Source organism: Myotis yumanensis, unplaced genomic scaffold, assembly GCF_028538775.1.
Source record: "Myotis yumanensis isolate MYYU_CA2020_CCGP unplaced genomic scaffold, mMyoYum1.0.hap1 SCAF_3, whole genome shotgun sequence".
NCBI classification, from domain to species: Eukaryota; Metazoa; Chordata; class Mammalia; order Chiroptera; family Vespertilionidae; genus Myotis; species Myotis yumanensis.
In genome coordinates, this window is record NW_027223754.1 from 206,104,199 (window position 1) to 206,126,327 (window position 22,129).

The 22,129-nt window shown below is 48.5% G+C and overlaps 1 pseudogene; it reads left to right on the top strand.

The window, feature by feature from the left end:
- The first annotated feature begins 8,437 nt into the window (after positions 1 to 8,437).
- On the top strand, positions 8,438 to 10,119 carry LOC139005756 (MARVEL domain-containing protein 2 pseudogene; annotated as a pseudogene).
- The last annotated feature ends 12,010 nt before the right edge of the window (positions 10,120 to 22,129 follow it).

Consider the following 22,129-nt stretch of genomic DNA (forward strand, 5'->3'; position numbering starts at 1 on the left):
CACAGAGTCAGGTCCTCTTGTAGACTTACGTGAATGCGGGTGAGTTCTTCCAACCTCCTCTCCAGCTCCTGGGCCTGCTGCCTCAACTCTTCAGCCAACTGAGCCTTTGAGCCCTCATGTAAGTGCATTGACTCTTTCACTAGGTGGATCACATCCACGAAAAAAAACCTGCAGTGGCTATACGAAACATCCTGGCTCCTTTGCTCATGGCCAGAGCAGTGTCTCCAAAAGCTTTCTGTAGCTGTTTGTCTCTTTTGGCTGAGACTGCCCCCGTGCGCAAGAAGCGGGTGGCCTTGACTGCTAAGCGAGGATTGGATTTGGCCAGATTGGAGGCACCGGCATTCTACAATATCTTCCAGGGATTGGAAGCACTTCGGTGCTAAGGAAGCAATTTTGGCTGTGTTGCGACATAGAACCTCTCCAACCACCTCCTCTTTGTCACTGCCAATTGCCAATAGGTGGCTGGCTTTGGCTTTTGCTGACTTGTTTTTTGAGTATTCCACGATGCCGGTGGTCACACCGGTCACAGCAGCTGCTGCCCCCAGTCCCACCCCAGTTGCCGAAAGCCCCTGACTAACCCCTTCTGACACAGGTGCCAGACATAGGCCAGCGATGGTCAGGATGCCAGACACAGTGCCGGTGGTAGAGGCCGCCACTTGGGTGATGGTGCAGTCCCTGTGCACCTTGTCAACCTCATCTGCAAGTGCGTAGAGCTTTCAAATGCATTCCGCAAGGTCCTGTTTCACCTGAGGAAACTCATTCATAAAGCTCTCCCCATGCAGCTGGTCTGCTGGGGGCATGTCTTTGTCCTCTAAGGACATGAGTGTTTCCAGCTGGTGCAAGTCTGCATAGAGTACATCTGCCTCATCCCTGTAATAATGAAGGTCAGGTAATTAACGAAGGCAGGTGTATGAATTGCTAAGGCTGAGACCCTGATTGGATGAGCTGGTGCAGAAAGCCCTGTCCTCTATGGTGGGAACCTGTCTGTCTACCCAGAATCCCTCAGTTACTCCACATTGGCAGTCACCATTCTGACTGGAAGCGGTCACTAAGCCACAGTGCCTTCCCTCTGGTCAGGGTTACTCCATGGAGAAGAGAAGAGGGTCCCACAGGAGGTCAGGAGCCCGCCGGCTCGCAGACAGGGTTGGAGGACATAATCACCCAGGGCCCTCTACCCCCAGCAGAGAGGGGATCAAATCAGGGAAGGAAGAAATGTGACCCCCAATACCCCTCCACATGGCCCTCCACTAGACCCCTGGCCTCCTCAGTCTTCTGCCCAGAATCCTCAGCTGCCTCACTGTAGTCCCAGCCCCACTGCCGAGCCTTCCTTCCAGTCCTCCAACCTGGACCCACCCTTGCTCCACCCAGACCCCGGGATCTGCCCCTGCACCAAGCCTCTCTGGGCCTCTGAACAGGATAACTGCACTTGCTCCCTAGGCCTTGACCCTGCAGTTCACCCCAAGGCCTTCACCATAGTCCTATCAGACAGACTTGCTATTCCATTGAAGAGGGAGATGACATAAGCCCAGAGGCCCAGAGCTGGGCAGAGATGCACTCAGGATTCAACCCAACACGGTCCAGCTTCACTCCAGCTCTCCATCTTCCAGGCCAGCAGGACCCTGCAGAGTCTGTACAATCCCTTCCTTAGGGAGAGCAGGCTCTCTAGCAAAAATCCCCAGGGACACAAACTGTGCCAGGAATTTTCTGGCTTGTCCCAAAGGAAGTCCTGCATGGCTCTCACATCCAGCAAGAAGACACTTGGGCCCTATCTATTCCCAACACCTTTTTAATAGTTCGTATGAACTGCCCACCTACTATGTGTCAGTCATTAGGCTAAACCATTTATACACATGATCTATTCTCCTCACAATGAAATAGAACAGATGAATAAGACAGAGAGTGTTTAAGTAACAGGCCCAAAGTCATGTAACCTTCACTCTGCAGGCCTCATCTCTTCTCAATCTGAGGCCTTTGCCTGCCAACAAATGATATGAAGGAAATGTTCCTCATGGACTGTTGAGAAGGAACTTCTTCAACCCCAAACTCAGGACCCTGCCTGGAGGAGTGTGCCTGCCAGAGGAATCTAGATGCAGGGGAGATGGGGGTGACAACACAGGCATCCCCTGGAGGTTACCTGGGCAACTTGGCTGCAGCCACAAATCTCTCCCAGGATTCATCACTCAGCAGGCGTTGAAGTTTCTCTTTGTTTCCTGGGTCATTTAAATACTCAACAACATCAACAAAGTCTTTGCCCTCTAGATGGAAAGAAAAATGGATAAGTTTGGAAGAAATCGAGGTAGAATGGAAATGGAATTGAGTATAAACCAGATGGTTAAATGTTCATCTTCCTCAGTGGCTGTCACCTGGGGAAATTTTTTTTCTTAACCTGGGGTAATTTGGTGATTCACCTAGTGTTATGGATTGAACTGTGACCCCCAAAATTTATATGTTGAAGCCTTGACTGCCCATGTGACTGTATTTTGTAATGAAGGTTAAAGGAGGTCATATGTGTGGGACCCTATTCCAATATGACTGCTGTCCTTATGAGTGAGGGAGAGACACCAGATCTCTCCCTCCCCCACTTCTTTCTCTCTCTCTCTCTAAAAATCAACATATACATATTTTAAGTAACAAAAAGATCTATAAAACAACTGTGTGACTTGTCCTGCCACTTTGGCACACTGGTGAGAGTGTCGGCCTGAGGACCAAAGGATTGTGGGTTCAATTCCAGTCAAGGGCAACATATATAGATTGCAGGTTCCTCTAGGGCAGCGGTTCTTAATCTGTGGGTAGCGACCCCTTTGGGGGTCAAACGAACCTTTCACAGGGGTCACCTAAGACCATTGGAAAACACATATATAATTACATATTGTTTTTGTGATTAATCACTATGCTTTAAATATGTTCAATTTATAACAATGAAATTGGGGGTCACCACAACATGAGGAACTGAATTAAAGGGTCGCGGCACTAGAAAGATTGAGAACCACTGCTCTAGGGCCTGAGCCCTAATTAGACAACCAATCAATGTGTTTGTCTCACATCAATATTTCTGTCTCTTTCTCTCTCACTTCCACTTTCTCTAAAAATCAATGAAAAAATATCCTCGGGTGAGGATTAAAAAAATGTGTGACTCTCAGGGATTTGGAGACCCTGGAAATGCAGATAAGGGACTGGGGACTGGTGTATGTTTTGTGGGCACAGAGACAGGATGTAAATGTGTTTCTGCCATATACACACAAGGGACATTATTCTTATTTCACAGAACAAGAAAGTGAAACTAGGACAAGTGAAGGCCCAAGCCAAGCAGCAGAAAGCTCACAGGTGGCATCCAAGGTCACCCATCAGACATTTCCTTACATGAGGTCAAAGCCTCCTTATGTTTTGAAAATTCATGTGATTTCTGCGTTCTACCCTAGAGTTTACCTATGGGATTTTTTAAAATTTGAAAGTAATATTTCAGTCCACACACCATTGATGAGTAAAACTACCAGGCAAAGAGGATTCTTCCTGCTTCTCACAGGTGCTCCAAGGTGGGCAATGGAGGGGCGTCTTCAGGTGGGTGGGGGTTGGAGCCTCAGCTTTAATTCTGGGATCAATCAGTATTTGCTTGCCTTCCAGGCTGGTTTCCAGGGCTAGAGCTCCCGTGGGCACCTCTGACCCCACCCTTGTCCACTTCTTAAACAAGAGGTCATCTTGTTTATCATAACTCAGGAATCCACCAGCTCCAGCCTCCCTCAGGGATCTGAGAGACTGCTCAGGAGATGCAGGCTTCTGATCTGTCCTCTCCTCCCTTATGCTGCAACAGGAACAAGTTTTATCTTCCCCTGGGGGGTGATTTGGTTGCCTAGAAAATGCAGTGTTGATTTTGGTGGGGACAGGGTTGTTATTTCCTTTTCTTGCTTCACCCACTGAGGGAACAAGGAAACCAGGACTTAGATGGAGGGAACCCAGAGCATTAAATGGGTGTATTTCTTGAATGTGGTGGGTGTGGGTGTGGGTGTGGGGAATAACAAAGCAGGCCTCTGCAGGGTGTGTCCCAGATAATCACACCTGGTACACAGGTGTTTATAATTCCTAGCACAGGTCAGGGACCCAGCACAGCTGTGGGGGGTGGCAGTATTTGGAGGGGAAAGTTTCCACCAGGAACTAGCAGGTTCCAGGTACAGGGGACAAAGAATTACCACCTCCCATGGGCTGTCCTGGCCTCGTTGGAGACATTGCATGAGTTGCAGAGGATGGGAGGCAGTGAGCAGCCTGAGGAGAGAGCCAGGAAGGAGGCCCCCCCACAGACTTCTGGTTGAGGGGACTTCCCTTGGTCCCTCTTGGGGGCTCAGGGACACTCATCAATCCCCTTGGAGGTTCTTGATTTCTGTGCAGCTTAACCCAGTGTGGAGGTGCCTCCCTCAATTCTAGATCATGAGCAGGAACCAGCTGGAGAGGAGGAGGCTGGCTACCTGGGCAGATCCCGTCAGCTTCTGAAGTCATGGTGTCAGCAGTGGGATTTCAGAGTTTCCCCTTCAGCTCACCAGTCTGTGTCCAGCTGGAAGGAGGTGTTGCTTCACCCTTGGGGAAGAGAAAACAAATTGTGGGGTTCGAGGTGAGCCAGCTGAGCAACAGTGAGCAGCGAGAGGCTCTGTCTCTGGAGTTTCTTTCAGGGAAGGAAGCAAGTGCCAGATTGACTCAATGTACTGTGTTTCCCTGTCTGCTGGGCTCTGCCAGCTGCTAGTTAGAGAAGGTATTCACCTCTCACTCCAGCCCACTCCAAGCCAAGTGACAGTCCCCTTGTCCTGTGGGGGCACAAGGAGAAGACCATCAGACAAGGAAACACCAGCTGAGGAGTCTTATAACAAAAGAAACAATAAAACCAGACACAGAAGAAAAGATGGAAGGAATGTTTTGGAAATGACTTGAGGTTGAGGACATTTGTGTTGACTAATCACTCAGCTAATATTGATGGTGTGTCTACCACAGGCTCCTTACGAATTCCCTCACCAAATACTCTCACACATTCCACGTGGTGGGCGCCATGGTGGCTCCCATTGGAATGTGGGGGAAACCATCACAAAGTCTAGGTTTTCACCTGAACTCGGGTTAGCCCAAGTCTCACAGTAGTGCTAGAGCTAGGACTCCAGCCCAAGTCTTCCTGATCCCAATCCCATGTTTGTGAGGACTACGCTCTACTCTCTTTAATATACAAAAACATTTATTCATGTGTCTGTGTTACTTGTAAATGACTCTTCACATTCCCAAAGGATGTCTTGCACCCTATGCCAAGTCTCTGTGTTGATAAATTCCTGGGGCTGTAGCTTCCCAAGCCTGCACTCTTCTTGCTTCTGCAAGACCCTCATGCCCTAAGGCCCTGGGGTCCTGCAGTCTTGGCCCCATCCCTGCAGCCCTGCTGTGGGCTGCCCAGCCCTCCTGATGCTGCCCATGGTCCTCTCTTCTGCCCACACACACACACATCTTAAAAAACAACATTAACCACCTTAATAATTTTTTTAACATTTTTTATTTCTTGTCCTTTTTTTTAAAAAAAGTAATTTATTGATTTTCTACAGAGAGGAGGGAGAGGGATAGAGAATTAGAAACATCAATGAGAGAGAAACATTGTTCAGCTGCCTCCTGCATATATCCTACTGGGGATGTGCCCACAACCAAGGTACATGCCCTTGACCAGAATCAAACCTGGGACCTTTCAGTCCAGAGGCCGACATTCTATCCACTGAGCCAAACCGGTTAGGGCCACCTTAACCATATTTAAGGATATAGTTCAATAGCATTAAATTATATTTACCCTGTTGTGCAACCAGCCTCCAGAACTCTCTTCATCCTATAAAACAGAAACTCAGTGCCCACTAAACAATAACTCCCCATCCCCCCACCTCCCAGCCCCTGCAAACTGCCTCTCTACTTCCCATCTCCACGGATTTGAGTGCTTCATTTAAGTGGAATCACACAATGTTTATCTTCCTGAGACGGCTTTATTTCACTTAGCACAGTGTCCTCAAGGGTCATGCAGGCTGGAATATGGGCCAAAATGCCCTTCCTTTTTAAGGCTGTAATTTTTTAAAAAGGATTTTAGGGAAAGTTTATTTGAGCCAAACTGCACAAGATTTAAATCGCTCTGGAGAATAACAGTGTCTCAGCATCTTCTCTGCATTTGAAATGAAGGAGGGGATGTAAGGAAGGTTACATGAAGTTGGGAGAAAGCAGGTGGGGATTGGATTATAGGACAGTCAACAAGAGTGTGGTCTCTTCTTTACAAAAAAAAAAAAAACAACAAAGATGTTTTTATTGATTTACAGAGAGGAAGGGAGTGGAAGAGAGAGATAGAAACATTGATGAGAGAGAAGCATCCAATGGCTGCCCCCTACATGCATTCTGCTGGGTTTCGTGCTCATAACCAGAGCATGTGCCCTGACTAGGAATTGAACTGGTGACCTTTTCATTCATGAGCCCACACTCAACCACTGAGCCACACCGGCCTGGCAAGATTGTGCTCTTTTGAGAGTAGTTATTTCAAAGGTGAGTTCACCTAGATGCACAGAAGCAATGGACAGGGCTTGCTTAAGGAAAACAACCTTTTACTAAAAAGTATATGCCTGGGATGTGACCCCCGCCATGACCTGCCAGCTAGGAATTTATGATCACATCACCCTGTGAGGTTACTATACATAGAACCCATTTTTCATCCATGGTCCCCTGTTTGATGACAAGTCAAGTTGAAGGATACATGGATGGCCAACCTTTTGGTTGGATAGTGTGGTCTCACAGCGCTATGGGGGCTCTTTCCTAGGAAGTGTCAGTGTGCACCTTGTGTTGGTGACCATTGGGATGGGGTCATACTGTAATCATGGGCTTTGTGTTGAGGCCAAATTTTCCCAGAATGGGACGGGCAGGTAAAGGGAAGGCAGTCAAGTCTTATGGCCGTCATTGTGAAAACACACTCTGGCCCTGGCTGCGTAGCTCAGTTGGTTAAACATCGATCCAGGATGCCAAGTGTGTGGGTTCCATAATACAATGCACATAGGAATGGCACATGCAAGAGTCAATCAATAAATGCATAAATACGTGGAACAATCGATGTTTCTTTCTGTTGATCGCAAATCAATAATAATGAAAACACTCTGGATCATTTCTATTCTATGAACCATCATGATGGAAACAGACCTTTCATGGAGAGGATTCTCTCAGTTCTGTCTGGACTATCTTGCCTTGGAGCCCAGGGAAGAAAGGAAATGCTGATTGTCTGTAGGCATTATTTTAAGAAGCAAAAGAGCATTTATCAGCTACCCCTCCTGAGACCTGCCTGACACAGAGAGCCAAGGGACTTGTCAGTATACTCATAGCTGATACTAAGGTGGCTCACCTGTGTGTCTTTGCTCTGCCCGGGATGCTCTAAGACTTTACAAATAACGACTCACATTCTTCCAATAACCATTGATCTGTGTACCATTTGTATCTGTAAACATAGGTCCAGGTCTAGTGCCTCTCCGGACCCCTGGTGCCCTCTATGCTCCTGGCACTGATGGCTCAAGCCTGGGGTGTGTCCCATGGCGGGGACACAGAACAACCAGCCACTCAACCGCACAGCAAACCCCAGTTTCACGCACAACAGATTCACTCCATTTGGTTTTCTTGTTGATCTTGATGAAAAAACTATGACTCAGATTTCACAAAATTCCCCACTGACTTCATGTACTTCTGGCAGTTCTATCAGCTTTCTGAGAGTTCCATTTATTTCCTCCTGTCTCCTTCCTGCAGCCATCACATTTTTATCTGAGGAGAAAGAGGAAGAGAGGAATGTGGACAACTGATTCTGACGCCTGGCCGTGAGCAGGACATCCCAAAGCCGCCCCTCCCCCAGGTGGGGCACCCAGGTCTGGGGCTCAGGCTAGCTCTGTCCAGCCCCACCCACTCCTGCTCAATAACTAATGCCAGGCACTTTGCTTCCTGCACCAGAGACTCCTTGAAGGCTGTAGGTACCATTAAATATGCCCTGTATTAGGAAGAAGACACAGATGCAGATGAAGAAGAGGAGGAAGAAGAAACAAAAAGCTTCCACAGCCCTGCCCCTGTGGTGCAGACCTGGGCACTGAGGGGTGGAGGGCTTGAATCTCAGTCCAGGGCACGAACCTTGGTTGCAGGGTTCATCCCCGTACCAGGTCAGGGCACATGTGGGAGAGAACAATTGATGCATCTCTCACACATCAATGGTTGTCTCACTCTCTCTCTTTCTCCCTCCCTCCCTTCCACTCTCTCTAAAAATCAATGGAGGCGGGCGGGTGGGCGGGGCCGGCGCCTCCCAGCAGGTGCACGGATGGAGTCGGGGGTCCTGGACCCCTCAGAGCTTCCTCGGCCCACATCGCTGGACTCCCAGCCCCACCTTAACCTGTGGCCGAGCCCAGACGCAGGCACGGTATAGAAATCACAAATGTCTGCAAAGGATGGGAGATCCAGGAATTGAGACAGGCACTACAATGACCTCCCCAGGGACTTGGCCCATGAAGATGGCACCATAAGAACCCCCCAGACTCTCCGTGACAGTGAGCTGGCTGTGAGCGCTGATCCTTTGCCACCACCCCCTCTCCCATTACAGCCACCTTTTGGCCCTGACTTCTACTCAAGTGACACAGAGGAACCAGCCATAGCATCAGACCTCAAACCCGTAAGGCGCTTCATCCCTGAGTCCTGGAAGTACTTCTTCAGAGGGAAGAAAAGGGACCCAGAATGGGATAAGCCGGCGTCAGACATCAGATACATCTCAGACTGAGTGGAGTGTTTGCCTCCATCCTCTCCAGGGAGACCAAACCACCACTCACCCCCCAACTCCGACAAAGATCCCTACGGAGGGTCAGAAGGAACCTTTAATTCCCGGAAAGAGGCTGAAGTGATGCTTTCCCAGGATCCCTATGGGTCTCTGGGCCGACATACGGCTGTAACGTACAGTGAGAAGGTGGAGGCCTACAACCTGAGGTACTCCTACATGAAGTCCTGGCCTGGCCTGCTGAGAATTCTCGGGGTGGTGGAGCTGCTGCTGGGGGCGGGCGTCTTCGCCTGTGTCACAGCTTACGTTCACAAGGACAGTGAGTGGTACAACATGTTTGGCTATTCCCCGCCCACGGCCATGGGAGGCTTTGGTGGCCTGGGCAGTGCATATGGGGGCTACTACTACAGTGGCCCCAAAACTCCTTTTATACTCGTGGTTGCTGGATTAGCTTGGGTCACCACCATTATTATTCTGGTTCTTGGCATGTCCATGTATTATCAGACCATTCTTTTGGACTCTAACTGGTGGCCCCTGACTGAGTCTGGAATTAACATTGCCTTGTTTATTTTTTATATGGCTGCAGGCATAGTCTATGTGAATGATATAAACCAAGGTGGACTCTGCTACTATCCAGTATTTAATACACCAATGAATGCAATGTTCTGTCGGGTAGAAGGAGGACAGACAGCAGCGATGGTCTTCCTGTTTGTCACCATGATTGTTTATTCCATCAGTGCTTTGGTTTGCCTAAAGTTATGGAGGCATGAGGCAGCTCAGAGACATAGAGAATACATGGAACAACAGGAGATAAGTGAGCCATCATTTCCATCGAAAAGAAAAATGTGTGAAATTGCCATCGGTGGTGACAGACAGAGAGACCAAGAAGTTCATTTCAAAGAATTGAGACCAACAAGAATGAAACCTGAAATACTGAGTGGACATGTCCCCTCAGGCCACATTCCCAAACCTATCATGTTGCCTGACTATGTGGCAAAATACCCTGTGATTCGGACAGATGATGAACGGGAGCACTCTAAGGCTGTGTTCCAAGACCAGTTTTCAGAGTACAAGGAGTTCTCTGCAGAAGTGCAGGCCGTCTTGAGGAAGTTCGATGAGCTGGACACAGTGATGAGCAGACTGCCACATCATTCGGGAAACCAACAGGAACATGAGAGCATTTCAAGAATCCATGAAGAATTTAAGAAAAAAAAGAAGGACCCTACGTTTCTGGAAAAAAATAGAGCGCTGTGATTATCTAAAGAATAAACTTTCTCACATAAAGCAAAGAATTCAAGAATATGATAAAGTAATGAATTGGGTTGTACAAGCTTATTCTTAAACCTTATCTGAAACCACTTTTTAAATATCAAACTTAATATTTATTTACTGTCTTTTTTTATGCTAGTCTCTGTGATATTCAAGAAGTGCTTCCTGAATCAGCTTTCGGTTGGTTTAGCCAATCTGCAATGTTAGAACAGTGTGATTTCACATCAGACATTTCAGAAAAACCTCAACTTTACGAAGAATGGAAGACATACTGAATACATCTGTGTACAGTTTATGTTTATCTTTGCGGAAATTGAAAGTGATTTAGCGCTCATATCCTGGGGTGTGAGAGAAGACGAGTATCAGTTCTGGTGCTGAGGAAGTCTTGATTCTGGTGCTGTAGAGGATCAACTTTTCCTTTTTCACTCAGGCCGGCTCCTAAGATTTTCTAGGACAAATTTCTCATCCTAGCCAAATGTGTCATTTGTTCCCTGAAGAGGGTTTGAAGCCAACATCAACATTTTCAAGCCTGATGATCTTGGGCAAGTTGTGTGATCTCTCGATGCCTATTTCCCCACCTGTAAAACGGGCCTAAAATAGTACCCACCTCATAGGGTTGTTATGAGGATTAAATGCGTAGAACAGGCTGGCACAGTCTAAGCACTACACTAGTGTGAAATCTATAGAAATGCTTGTGAAATGAATAAACTATCTAGGATAAGTCTCTGGAAAGGTCCTTAATGAGCAAGCCCTGCCAACTAACCACAAGGCCATGTGTCTCCTGACCTTCCCTGTTGTGTTGTTAATAACTCTAACCACTCATAGCCTTAAGTAGATGCTTTCATTGTGGTTCTGTGCCCAGTGGGGTCCAACACAGCCTTCCCATCTTTAATCAGTCTCCCTGTGCACACATCTCCACAGCCCAGCTGTTCCTGTGCTCACCCCATCTCATGGGACCATGTGGGTGTTGTTTGGACATTTTCTCTGCTGTTTGGACGTTTATCCTCGGGCCCCATGGCGTTACATTTACTTAGAATCCCCCTTTCACTTATTGGGATGCTTCATCTTCCCAAGAACTATCTTGGCTTTGGGGCTTTATTCATGAGAACTTTTTATTTTTATTAGTATGAACAATGAACTGCCTTAAAACATTTTTTGAAAATCCTCCTTATTGGATCCTGTCCAGCAGCATTGATCTTGTAATTTCCCAGGTGTAGAAATACAATTTCTGCTCAATATAGCTGCATTTCAAATAATTGGTGTCCAAAGAATTTTCTAAAGTGAAACTGCAGAAAAACGTGGAAAAGCAGAGGGTTAAAAGTGTTGGTTACGGAATGAACCTCCTAGTTTTTCTTTGTCAATGAAATCTTATTTAATGTTTGTTGCTATTTTAATACCATGGTGCTCAGACTATGCTTAGGGCCCTAAGAGTTTTAAGAGGTGACATATAGGGAAGTGTGAGGCCCCCTCTGGAAGCACACCTCCCCCCCTCCCAACTAGAACAGCTTCCCTTTCTATTTTATGTATTGGGGCTGCATGCTAACAAACATTTCACTTAAGAGCACCAATGCTTTAAAAATAAAATAGATGAAATAACACATTTTGGTAGACCGTAAAAATTTAGATTAATATTTAAATGAAGCATTTAGGAAATTTAACTCTGTGAAACTTTATTTTCCTACAATTGTAAATGTTAATTTTTGAAAAGTGGTGCTGTAACACTGATTTTTTAAAAATTTATATCAATACCTAGGCATATTAAAACTTGTTACCTGTTGTTTTGCTTTTCTAAAAAAAAAAAATCAATGGAAAAAATACCCGCCGCTGAGGATTAATAAAACAAACAAACAAACAAACAAACACAAAAGCTTCCTCCAAAATCAATCAATCCCAAAGGAATCTAACCAAAATGAGAACTATAAACATGGGGGAAGAAATGTTAAAACTCATGTTGCGTTGCAGAAACATAGCTAATCAAGACACAAATCCCAGAAGCCATAAAGGGAAACTGTGAGTGATTTGACTTCTTAACAATTAAAGACGGTAAAGGCTACCATCAGCCAAGGCAGAAATTGTAAGAGGCCGGAGCACTGTGTGCAGTAGGTACGCAGACCACAGGTGACTCTCTACACTACACAGGAGCCTACGGATCAACATGGAGAGACTGAACCCAGATTCTTAAACATGGGGAGACACAGGAAGAAATCATTCTCAGGGAAGGGGCTTGCCCAGCGTCAGGCAGCTCCTGGGGGCAGAGTAGAGCCCACACCTCCTGGTGCTGGAGGCTAAGGAGGGATGTAGTGTGAATAAGGCAACAGCTCCCAGGTGTGTCTCTGCTGTACAGACACAGGGATCTGGGCTCAGTCTCCTCCAGCGCAAACACACAGGACCACCTCCTACGTCTCCAATCCCCCCACAGTTATGAGCCAGGCCGGCCGAGAGCAGGGAGGCAGAGCCCACCCACCTCCTGCGCAGGGTCTCAGTGTGGCACCCGGGGCCAGTCATTCCCCTCTCAGGGCCTCAGTTTCCCACAAGGCCCGGCACTAAGTTGAAGGGTGTGTGAAACAAGGTCAAGATTTGAAATCTCAAAGGAAATCCTTTGCCCCCATCAGCCTCAGCAGCAGCCCTGGAAGGCAGCCTCAGGGCATCCAGGCAGCAAGGAGCAGAGTCTCTCACTCACCTACCTTTCCCCGCCTACTCTGCCTCCTCCACATCACCCCACATCCACCTGTCTGCGTCCTCCACATGACCCCACAGCCACTTCCTCTGCCTCCTCCACATGACCCCACAGCCACTTCCTCTGCCTCCTCCACATGACCCCACAGCCACCTGTCTGCCTCCTCCACATGAACCCCACATCCACCTGTCTCTGTCCTCCACATGACCCCACATCCACTTCCTCTGCCTCCTCCACATCCCGCCACATCCCCCTTCCTTTGGGGTCACTGGCTCCTGTCTCAGGGAGTCCAGGTCTCATCTGAGCTGGAGGGAGATGTGAATCCACCAATCAGTGTCCCCCTTCCTCTCCACTGTTTAGGGGCACTGGGGAAGGGAGGAACATCAGACAAAATTGGGTTCCAATCCGGGAGCTGTCACTGATTACATGTGCCCTTGGGCCCATTTACACCCTCCTGCCGTCTTTGGTTTCCCTCATCTATACAATAGTGATAAGATCCTTGTCTTAGAAAGTGTGAGGATGAGAAGATGGGGAGGGGCTCCTACCCTCCCTACTTACCTAGAATCTCCCTCTGGAAGATTTAAGACAAGACCCACCTGTTCTTAGCTGTGCACATCTACTCCGAAGCTGTGTCTGCACAAGCACCTTCTGGGTCCAAGGTACCTGGAAAGCAACACCGAAAGGAATTGCCCAGGTTCTGAGAAGCTGAGGATCAAGCACATTATCCAATCTGCACCCACCAGGCCTGCCCCGCCCTGCCTGCTGACTCCTTGCTGCAGTTCTCAACCTTCTGGCCCTTTAAATACAGTTCCTCATGTTGTGACCCAAACATAAAATTATTTTCGTTGCTACTTCATAACTGTCATGTTGCTACTGTTATGAATCAAAATGTAAATATCTGATATGCAGGATGGTCTTAGGTGACCCCTGTGAAAGGGTAGTTCGACACCCAAAGGAGTTGCAACCCACAGGTTGAGAACCGCTGCCTTAGAGCAACCCCAGGTCTGACCTCCCAGGTCCTTCTCCGCTCAGCCCATCCTGCCTCCCTCAGGTTTTTAGGAGGAAGACCTGCCACAGACAGACAGTGGGATCTTGGGCAAATTTCTCCCTCCGCCCCATGGGCTTGTCCCCAGAATCCTCCTCTTTCACCCCTCCAAACTCCCCCAAATGCCCCCCTTAGTCACCCTTCTGACCCCAGCAATGAGCACCTCCCTGAGCACAGCAGATGCTCATTGCCTCCTTGCATTGCCTTGGTCCCTGCTCCTACTGAAGGCCCCACCCAGGCTGTTTCCAGACATTTGCTTTTGTAGGTCCTTCTGCCAGGAGCACCTGCTTCTCCACCTGGAACAACATGCTCACCCTTCAAAGACCAGCTCTGGGATCACCTCCTCTGAGAAGCCCTCCAGCATCGTCCCCTCCCAGAGGCCACTGTCCCCTGCAGGCTCTGCTCCCCTGGCCCCTGGGGGAGGCCCAAGGCCACTGTGTCTGCATCTCCCCTGACCCTTTAGATCAACCCCTTGGAACCTGTCCCTGGTGGCAGGGTCAGTGCCTCAGAACCACGGCGACCTGTCCAAGGAGGCCCTCCCTGATGGCCATGGCCGTCTGTGGGAGCACAAGGTTGTGGGCGTCGGCAGAGAGAAGCCGGCTGTTCCCTCTCCGGGCCCCTTTCCTCTTGACAGCAGATCTCTCTATAGGAAGCCCAGTGTCACCGTCACACGTAAACGTCTGAAAATAGAACAGACGCAGGGCTGAGTGCATGCCTGGCACCGTGCGGGCACCTTCCAGGCCTTTCCTATTTGATTCTCACACCGACTCCAGGAATCACCACCTGGATTTTATAGATCAAGAAACAGGAGGAAGGAAACCAAGATGGCAGCATAGGTAAACACCGGAGATTGCTGCCTCACACTACCACTTCAAAAATACAACTAAAAGACGGAACGGACATCACCCAGAACCACAGGAAGGCTGGCTGAGGGGAAATTCTACAACTAGAAGGAAAGAGAAAAGCATACCGAGGCTCAGAGGAGGCACAGTGCTGAAGTAAAATACAAAGGTGCGGAGGTGCATGCGGAGTGGGCTGGCGGCTGAGGGTGAGGTTGTCTGTTTCAATCGGGAGGGAGTCTCAGGCTTTGAGCTCCAGTTCCGGGCAAGTCTCTGGGGACCCAGACTCAAATGGGAGAAGCAGGACTGTCTGGCATCGGTCCGAACTTGAGGGCAGCTTTCTCTCCAAGGGGCTTGCAGAGATTACTGGGAGATTGAGAGGCAGAGCCTCTGGGGACGGGACTGAGAGCAGCCATAACTGCTCGCTCCGCCCCCCCCCCCCCCCCCCCGTTGATTCCCTGGGACCCGCCCCGCCCAAGCCTTGCACAGAGGCATTTGCTGGTTAGCCTCAGGCAGAGGCTAGATTAGCGCCGCCCTAGGGATTCAGCACAGAAGTTCTCCCACTGCAGACACAGCTGATTCTCACAGCCAATTAGCCTGGAGGTCAAATCCCTCCCAGTGTTACCTACAACAATCAAGGATTAGCTACAACAAGACTGCGCACAAAGACCACAAGGGGGTGCACCAAGAGTGTCTACCTCAGGTAATTGGGACACTTAGCACAGAAAGCCACTCTATCGACAAAGCGAAGCAAAAAAATGCCAAGACAAAGAAACAGGACACAAATGACAGAAATGGAGGAAAGCAGGCTGCTGGATATAGAATTCAAATCCTCACTTTTGAGGTCTTTCAAGAGTCTTCTAGAGACTGCTGATAAACTTAATGAGATGTACAAGAACTCTAATGAGACCCTCGATGTTGTGATAAAGGACCAACTAGAGATTAAGCATACACTGACTGAAATAAAGAAAATTATACAGGCTCCCAACAGCAGACCAGAGGATCGCAAGATTCAAGTAAAACATTTGAAATACGAAGAAGCAAAATACACCCAACCGGAAAAGCAAAATGAAAAAAGAATCCAAAAATACGAAGATAGTGTAAGGAGCCTCTGGGACAGCTTCAAGCATACCAACATCCGAATTATGGGGGTGCCAGAAGATGAGAGAGAGCAAGATATTGAAAACCTATTTGAAGAAATAATGACAGAAAACTTCCCCCACCTGGTGAAAGAAATGGACTTACAGGTCCAGGAAGCACAGAGAACCCCAAACAAAAGGAGTCCAAAGAGGACCACACCAAGACACATCATCATTAAAATGCCAAGAGCAAAAGACAAAGAGAGAATCTTAAAAGCAGCAAGAGAAAGAAACTCAGTTACCTACAAGGGAATACCCATACGACTGTCAGCTGATTTCTCAACAGAAACTTTGCAGGCCAGAGGGAGTGGCAAGAAATATTCAAAGTGATGAATGCCAAGAACCTACAACCAAGATTACTTTATCCAGCAAAGTATCATTCAGAATTGAAGGTCAGATAAAGAGCTTCACAGATAAGGAAAAGCAAAAGGAGTTCATCACCACCAAACCAGTATTATATGAAATGCTGAAAGGTATCCTTTAAGAAGAGGAAGAAGAAGAAAAAGGTAAAGATACAAATTATGAACAAGAAACATGCATCTATCAACAAGTGAATCTAAGAATCAAGTGAATAAATAATCTGATGTACAGAATGAACTGGTGACTATAATGAATCAGGGACATAGAAAGGGAATGGACTGACTATTCTTGGGGGGAAAAGGGGAGTGGGAGATGCGGGAAGAGACTGGACAAAAATCGTGCACCTATGGATGAGGACAGTGGGTGGGGAGTGAGGGCGGAGGGTAGGGTGGGAACTGGGAGGAGGGGAGTGATAGGGGGAAAAAAGAGGAACAAATGTAATAATCAGAACAATAAAGATTTAATTAAAAAAAAAAAGAAAACAAAAAGAAACAGGAGGGAAATGGAGCTGCCTGTAAGTGCTGCAGCTGATGGGCCTTTCAGCTTTGCGCTCTCCCCCGCGCCCCCAAGGCGGGGCTGGGCGTGGACCCCAGAGGCCAATGTGGCCCCTCCATGAGGCCTGCTCATCCCAGACCAATGTCCATGGGGATCCAGGGCCACCTCCCCCAGTGTTTCAGGGAGGGGCGGCAGAGTGATGATGGTATTGCATGAGGATCACACACCAGAGCCTGAAATAATCCCCCAGCAAAGGGCTGGTTTCAGAGAAGAGGAAGCCAAGGTGAGGGGAGAGGCCGGCCTTGCACCAAGTGTCAGAGTTGGCCTCTGGCCCTGTTTACAGTTATTTTTTGTCTTGTTTTTCTTGTAACTTGCCTTCCTCCAAGTTCCTCCCCTTTTCAGAAGTCTGACTGCCGCTGGACACAGCACATGCCCTGTGAGGCGCAGAATCACACCAGACCCACAGGAGCGGAGTCCCATTGTCCAAAGGGCCCTCTGATAAGAACGCAGAAAGGACCCCAGACGGACATCTGTGGCCTCCGTGAACATGGTCTCCTGGCAGAACAACTGGGGTGGGGGCTACAAAGCCACATGTGGTGAGATGGGAGCCTCTTGACTTGAGCTGAGATCACCCCACTTAGGGACTCAAAAGACCCAGTGACTATTAAGTCGGGCTCAGCTGGACCCCCAACATCACAAGAAAGGACACCTGGGATGACAACAGCTCAGAGGTGGGGTCTTGAACAAATTCTTTGGTCAATAAGCCATCTCAGCCCACTGTGAGGAGAACTCCCACTCAGGGGGAAAGGAACCCCAAAATCACAGGGAAAGGGGTCTGGCATGTGCCACCAGCATCGCCTGGTGGAGGCTGGAGGAGTCACCAGCTGGAGGCGCTCAGCCAGCACCCTCACCTGGCCTGGCCCAGTCTCTCCAACACGTGAGGAGGGGAGCTTGGCTCAGACACGCTGGACACGAAGAGTTTAGTGTCCAGAACAGGGACCCCATCTCTGTGTCCTCCTCCTGTTTATAGGGCAGTGGGAGTGGGCAGGAGCATGCAACCAGGGGGCTGGTGCCGTCATCACAGTGGCTCGCCAACGGGCACCTTGGTCTGCAGAGCACACTCCATGCCAACAGCACCTGCCGACCTCACAGGAAGTAGTCACTGTTCTCAGCCCCTCGTTGCCAGGCTGCCAGCATCACCCATATTATCCCGAAGCTGGGCCCTGGCTCTCTGAGCCCCACAGGACCCAGGAACTCCTGCTTCATGCGTGTGGCCAGGTGAGAGGAGCGAGACACACAGGTAGCTCCCTTGTCAATGGCAAAATCCTTGAGAATGAGGACCAGGCGTTACTCATCTTCTCCCCAGGGGTAGACAGGGACTGGACACCCAGAAAACACTATGTGCCCCTGAAGGTTAGGTTTAGTGGATAGAGCCTCAGCCTGCAGACTGAAGGGTCCCAGGTTTGATTCCAGTCAAGGGCATATGCCAGGGTTGGGGACGCCCAGTTGAGGATGTGCAGGAGGCTGCTGATCAATGATTCTCTCTCATCATTCACGTTTCTATCTCTCTCTCCTGCTCCCTTCCTCTCTGAAATTAATAAAAATATATTAAAAAACAAATAAACAACAACAAAAGAAGTCAGTGGTCAGAGCTCTGGTTACACATCCCACCCAACCAGAAGTAGAAAAGGAATATAATCCTACTATGTGTCTAGGAGCTGGGGGTGTGGGGAGGTGGAAAGGGGGGAACAAGAAAAATATGACCAACAGCCATAGTGACCACCACAATGATTTTGAGAACCACCGCCCAGCCCAGAGGGATGGGGTAGACAACAGGAGGGGGCAGGAGGCAGAGGGGACCAGGAGGACACAGAGGGGCCTGCATGGAGTGAGATCTGAGTCACAGGGCAGGGCCGGGGCTGGAGGAGCCCTCTACCCCTTGATCATCTGGACCCGACCCAACTCATCCTGGCCACTCTGCTCTGGAGGCCAACAGCCAGCGCTGTGAGGAGGTGAGAGTCCCTACTCTCAGTATGGATGGTGACGGTGAATGTGACCTGCTACGCTGGCCTCCAGCTGATGGCCCGAAGTATTTCTCTGGCTCCACCCCTCCTGCTCTGCTGGTTTCTGGGACCTACTGTATTCTTCTCACAGTTTCAGGGGCCCCAGGCAGTGTGAGCTGTGCTCTCACCCTGACCCTTTCCTGGTGCAGTAATGCTAGACATCACCTCACCACCTGAGGCTTGTGGGTTTCCTGTTACTGCTGACCTCAAAATCAGCAGCTCTGTCCATTGTCCTCCAGGTCCCCGGGCTGCAGACACATAGCTCCAGCAGCAGTGGTGTCTGTGCTGACCATGCCACCTCCCATTCTGCAGAGGTTCCTGGCACTTTCAAGTGCTCCAATGCCCAGCTTTCAGACCACAGCCCCTTTCTCACAGGAGTCTTGGCAGGGAAGCCAAGTGGTCAGACTGCAGTTCCATTAGTGTCCTTTCAGAGTGGCCCTCCCTCCCAGCCAGATCCCTGCTGGCACAAATCCTCTGCCCCAAATACTCTCACCCACACTTTCCTCCCCATCCTCTTCAACCCTTGGTGCCCCCTCTTCAGGGAAGCCTTCCTTGACTCCTCACACTAAGCCAAGACCCTGATATAAAAGTTCTCTCCTTAATGCTGGACTGGAAGGAAGTGATGGAGGAACCAGAAGAATCGATATCCACTGTCAAAGGATTTCCAAAGAGCAAGCAAATTCTTCATGTGCCTCGTGAGAACTGGTACCTCACCCGACAGGCTGCTCACACATCCTTGTGCTCTTCACAGGGCCTATCTGACACCGGGCGCTAGTGAGGAAGCCTCTGTGTGTTTTCAGTTTACCTCACCAAAGTCAGAGAGGTCAAGGTCATGCTGACCTGAGTGGCCCAGAAAGGAAGCTTCTCCTTTGTTCTGTTTACCTTGCTTGACTCACCTTGCTCCTATCAAGGAGAGCCAGTGTTTCCTTGTCCGTGTGGGTCTGGTCCTCGCTGTGGCCCACGGAACGCAAAGCCCATGTGTGCTCTCCGGGGAGCAGTGTCCCTCAGACCAGCTGTGGGGAATCACTTCCCAAATCAACCCGCAGTGAACCTTGTCTCAGCTCTGCCCTCGGGCGACCCCAGGCTCCAACAGGTCACTTCAGGCTGGTGGAGGACTAGGGCTTTTGTGCACAGTAATGGGAAGCCCTTGAAGAGCTGGAAGCAGGTGCGTGATAAGATCTGTATTCCTAAGGGCTGTTCTGGTTCAGTGTGGACAAGGGGCAGGGGCAGTGCCACAAGGGTAAATGCAGGAAAACCGTCTGGAAGCCCTTGCAGGAGGGAAAATGTGAGGGTAGCTGGGGAGAAATGTTTGCTGTCTCGCTGTTTCTCTCTGTCTCTCTGATTATGGATGACCCTCTCTCACCCCTGCAAACAGGCCCTTCTGATCTTAATCAGCCTCATGTCCTACAGTGGATCCTGGTTCCCAGCTGCTGGGCGAGGAAGGCATCTGTGTTCAGCCCAGGCCACCTGTGCAGAAGCTTCACCCGGGTGTCCCAGGGGAGCTTACGGGGCACCGAGGTCTCAGGGACTTGACTGGTAAGGACAGTGGGAGCCCAGTGAGCGAGCAGGAGGAGCAATGGAAGATTTGCTCTCTGAGTTCCTGGAGGACAGGCTCATGGGGAAGGGAAGCCAGGCACCCAGAGCCCAGATGGGCCCAGTAATCCACACCACAAAGGCTCAGTGTACCAGTCCACCTTATTGAACCAAAGTCTACAGAACACAAGGTGAGAGAAACAGAGGGTCTAAAATATCATCGTGTCCACACCACCTCCCCCACTGATAGAGAGGCTGTGTCTCAGGGCCCGATTGGCAGGTCCTTGACCTGCTGCGAGCATCTGTTTTCTCTTTTCTTTTCTTTTATATCCTTTTCTTTTCTTCTCATTCTTTTCGTTTCTTTTGTTTTCAAACACTATTCTAGGAGCATTTGCCGTTTCATTGTAATTTCATGGGTCTCTCAGAGCACCTGGCCCCAAGGAGGACCACCAACTTGTGAAATGTTCCACCCATTCCGCTGTCATCACCACTGCCATCACGGCCCCCATCATCATCAAGAAGTCACTGCCTATAGTGGATAACATTGTAATAACTATGAATGATGCCATATGTCTGCTAGACTTAGTGGGTGATCACTTTCTAATCTGTATATTGCACACCAAAAACTAGTATAATATTGTATGTCAACTGTAATTGAAAAAAAAAATTAAACTCACTGCCTGGGGGTGCAGGTGGCCGGGGAGAGGTCAATGGGGGGAAAAGGAGACTTATGTAATACTTTAAACAATAAGGAATTTAAATTTTAAAAAAAGAACATACAAATCCCCTGGCTACTAATGCAGTTCTTTAAGAACATACTTTATTTATTTATTTTTTTTTATAAACATTTTTTTTAAAATATATTTTTTATTGATTTTTTACAGAGAGGAAGGGACAGAGATAGATAGTCAGAAACATCAATGGGAGAGAAACATCGATCAGCCGCCTCCTGCACATCTCCCACCGGGGATATGCCCACAACCCAGGCATATGCCCTTGACCGGAATCGAACCTGGGACCCTTCAGTCCGCAGGCTGACGCTCTATCCACTGAGCCAAACCGGTTTTGGCAAGAACATACTTTATTATGAATATGTATTTGAGCAGCTTCATTCATAACTCTAAAAGCCATTATTGTACCTATTTCAACACAAATCTAAGATAGTAAGGGCCATGAAGGTTTTTTATCTTTGTTTCTTGATGTATCCCCAACACCAACCATTTAATAGTATGTTTCTAGACTTATGCCTTGAGCTCCCTAATTGAAAATTTGTTCTATCATTTTTACTGCATTGACAATATAAGGTTTGGGTAGGGACTGAAAGAGAAAATAAGAGGAAGCATGAATTACCATATATTAATTGGTTTTTATTTCTAATAGTGAGAACTTCAATGCCTTTAGCTTGTGCCTATGCAGGTATAGAAAATGAATAATAAACAACTCCTTATCTTTTAGAATTTATTTTCTTAATGAAGTTGAATAACTAACTACTGTCTGTCCAATAACATATGTGAATTTCTATGTAAGACATAAGAAAATGTCTGTAACCTCTTCTTTTGCTGGAGAAGATGAGACCATCCTTGGGTCTCTTGAATAATTGCTTGGACCACTCCCATGCCACCCATAGTGTTTCAAGGTCAATGTACTTGATCTATTCATATAGGCATGTTGCTCTGTGGTTTGTGTACTAATCAGGAAATTGTTAAAACACCTGTGATTATACATTTAGCTATTTGGTTACACAATCATTACTATTTTTCATTAAACTATATATAGCAATTTAGAAAAAAAAGTCACTGCCTACCTAAGATGAACTGCTGGAGGACAAAGGTGAGCTGGAACTGGAAAGCAGGGCTAGAGACCAGGACCAGAAAGAGACCGGGTTCCTGCTGGGATGGTGAACCCTGGGGAGGGCCAATCTAGGAGCCATTGAAACTCC